The 3,692-nt window shown below is 36.0% G+C and overlaps 1 long non-coding RNA gene across 2 annotated transcripts in view; it reads right to left on the reverse strand.

The window, feature by feature from the left end:
* LOC101848667 overlaps positions 1-3,692 on the reverse strand; it is a 9,644-nt gene that overhangs the window by 275 nt on the left and 5,677 nt on the right. The window contains exon 3 of one of the 2 annotated variants that reach the window (XR_220644.3): positions 498-584. This is a non-coding gene — a long non-coding RNA (uncharacterized LOC101848667). Of the gene's footprint in view, positions 1-443; positions 585-3,692 lie in introns of those variants that run through there. The other variant, XR_001184985.1, reaches the window with a different exon arrangement.

The raw sequence follows: 3,692 nt of genomic DNA on the forward strand, positions 1-3,692 counted from the left end.
TTTTTCAACACCCCCCCCCCCAACCCCCACAAAAAAACCCAACAATATTGACGTGCTGAATCGAATTTGACTCTCGAACAGTTTCCCTTATAATAAGTAATTATGCTCCATAAAAAAGTGTGTGTCTGTGTATGTATCTGTGTGTGTATGTGTGTAGGTGTGTGTATGAGTGTGTGTGTGTGTATGAATGTATATGTGTGTGTACACGTGTGTGTCTGTGTGTGTGTGTACATGTCTATGTGTGTGTGTATGTTTGTGTATGTGTGTGTCTGTGTGTGTATGTGCGTATGTGTGTGTATGTATGTGTATGTGTGTACGTATGTGTATCTGTGTACGTGTATTTGTGTGTATGTGTGTGTGTGTGTGTGTGTGTGTGTGTGTGTGTGTGTGTGTGTGTGTGTGTGTGTGTGTGTGTGTGTTTCCTGAATATACCCACCTGTCTTTTGTTTTAGTTAGATTTGTATAGCACTTGTAACACAATTACGACACGTAAGTACCTTCTGTCTGTCTGCCAGGAAGTTAAATCCCTCTGAGGCCAGCTTCCCTTGACAGGTAAGTTCGACTCAGCCCGCCTCCAAAACGAGCTAAATTGGGTCATTGGGGAGAAAGAAATCTACAATTACACATTTGAACGTATAGTAGTACCGGTAGAGATGTTACAGCAGTCGCAACTTCATAGCGTCATATGAGCGCCAGAAGATTAGAGGTGTTACAAGAGAGTAACAACAAACATAAAAAAGAAAAAGGGGAGATAAGAACGATAGCTGTTTGATAGGAAAGAAGAAGCAAACCACACTAGAGCACCCGCCAACCACCCAAATTTGAACGTATTCAATTCGATGTTATTATATTACATTACGTATCTTGGATATTATCTTAATTATAGTAAATGATAAATAGCATGCGTATAGTGCACATCCCCACTCAACAGCAAGCTCTATGCGCTGAAGATCTTAACAATCTATCATTACCCCAGCAGATCTGAGGGCATTCTGAAACAATCTCTCAACATCCCGGGAGGCATAATAATACTTTCTTTCCGTCTCCCCCCCCCCCCCCCCCACCTTTTTTTGTTGTTGTTTACCCTTGTGTTGCTACACAGTGGAATCAGGCGTTTGTCAATCTTGGGGAATTTGGGGTCATTCGTTATCATCCACAACAACAATAACAACATCAACAACAACATAAATATAAAAAATAATAATAATAAAGTGAAAATAATAATGATAATAATAATAATGATGATGAAAATAATATAATAATGATAGTAATAATAATAATAATAATAATAATAATAATAATAATAATAATAATAATAATATAATAATAATAATAATAATAATAATAATAATAATAATAATAATAATAATGATAATCATCATCATCATCATAGTGATAATATTAATATTAATAATAATAATGATAATAATAATAATAATAATAATAATAATAATAAGGAGCCTATCAATATATTATTATTATTATTATTATTATTATTATTATTATTATTATTATTATTATTGTTGTTGTTGTTGTTATTATAATTATTATTACAGATTGCTTTTATATAGCACTATTTACTGTCCCAAATAAGTGTAAGCTCTGATCAAGAGGAAATGTTCCAAGTGTTGCACTTTACACGAATTTTCCCCACTTCACCCAGGTGAAAATGGATACCCAGCTATAGACAGTGAACGATATTTTAGCTTTAGTAAGTGTTTTACGGCACTTGCAGCACAATAGGTGCCGAAGATTAGAGGTGTTACAAGAGAGAACCCCCCCCCCTCCAAAAAAGAAGGAGAGGAGATAAAGACGATATATGTTTGATAGGAAAGAAGAAGCAAACCACACCAGCGCACCCGCCAACCAACCACGATACGATATTTAATTTACTATCAATATCCCATACTTTTATTACTGTTAATTATTTAATTGGCTATCAGTATCCCAAACTTTAATTCACCATCCAGTGCTAGATCTGCGACAGACATCGGAGATCATGGTTTTCCATTCATTCCTTTGCTCGGATGCTCTAAAAAAAGCTACGTTTTCCTGATCTTTACCTATTACCCATTTGTTTAGGTTCCCCAAGTATGTTGTTCTGGGCCTACCCCTGCCTCGCTTGCCCCCAATTTTGCCAGTGAGAGCTAGATGTTTAAGACCGTTATGTCTATTCAGGTGTCCCAAAAACTGCATTTGTCTTTTCCTGATTGTTTTTAAAATTGAGCGTCCCACGTGGGCTTCATCAAGCACTACCTCATTTGATTTCTTTTCATTCCACGATACTCTTAGCAGTCTCCCAAGGAACCACATTTCTGTTGCTTCTATTTTATTTTCACTGTCTTAAGTGATTGTCCAGAATTCACAGCCATAGAAGGGTTGACCAAACATAGCATTTCAGGACGTTCATTTTGGTGTTCATTGAGATGTTTCTAAATTTTCAGGATTGGGCTCATTTTTATTGAAACTAGCCTTAGTCATTGTAGTTCTCCTTTTTATTTCAGAGGAACATTTAGCGTCAGATGTTATCATATATCCTAGATATTTAAACTGTTGGACTTGTTTGATCTTTTCACCTTTGCTAATGAGATTGCAACTAGGGTTTGCTGCTTTTTTGGATATTACCATGCATTCTGTTTTCTTTACATTCAACAATAATCCTTTACGTTCACTTTCTGTTACAACAGTATCTAGAAGCAATTGAAGGTCCTTTTGGGAGCCTGCTATTAAAACTGTCATCTCCATACCTGATGTTATTAATATTTTCTCCATTCTTCTATGTTTCTAAGGATTGTTTCACTGTACATGTTAAAGAGGTCTGGTGACATAACACATCCTTGCCTCACTCCTCGCCTCCATTAATTCGTACAGCAGCATTTTGGTCCCAGTACACATTTCTGATAATTCTTAGATCTTTTCCATCTATGTCTAGCTTTTCCTGTACTTTTAAATAGCTCATCATGTCTAACTTTAGACGCCTTTGAATAATCTATGAAGCATAAATACAGATCTTTCTGTGCTTCAATACATCTTTCCATTAACACTGTTAAGGTGAATATAGCATTTCTGATGCCCTTGTCAGGAACAAAGCCGAGTTGCGTTTTAGATATCTCTGGTCTTACACTACTTCTCAATCTACCCATAATTGCTCCCAGCAATATTTTTTGTAAAATGACTCATAAGGCTAATTGTTCTATGCATACCACACTCAATGGCACCTGGTGTTTTAGGTAAAGCTATAAAAACTGACTTCATCTTATCTTCTGGGATCTCACCGCTGTCATAAATAACATTTAGGAGCTTTGTGGTTATTTCAGTGCCTAGTTCTTCAAGCCCGACAATCACTTCAACTGGAATATTATCTGGCCCTGTGGCTTTTCCTTGTTTCATTTTCCTAACGGCAGCTTGTACTTCTGTTTTCAGTATTGGTGGTCCATTTATTTCATTCTTTATTACCGGTTTTTCTCCTTTATTATCTTTGAAAAGTTATTTTATGTATTCTGACCATCTGTTTAAGACATCCCCGTTGTCCATTAAAATATCCCCTCCCTTGGATCTTATGGATCCTGTATTTGAGCATCCTTTTATCCCACTTACTTCTTTGATTTTGGAATGCATGTATTTACTGTCTTTGTTTTGGTTCTTCTCTATTTGTTGACACTGATCGTTTATCCATGTTTCTTTTGCTTCGT

Source organism: Aplysia californica, unplaced genomic scaffold (genome assembly GCF_000002075.1).
Source record: "Aplysia californica isolate F4 #8 unplaced genomic scaffold, AplCal3.0 scaffold00310, whole genome shotgun sequence".
In the NCBI taxonomy this organism is placed as follows: Eukaryota; Metazoa; Mollusca; class Gastropoda; order Aplysiida; family Aplysiidae; genus Aplysia; species Aplysia californica.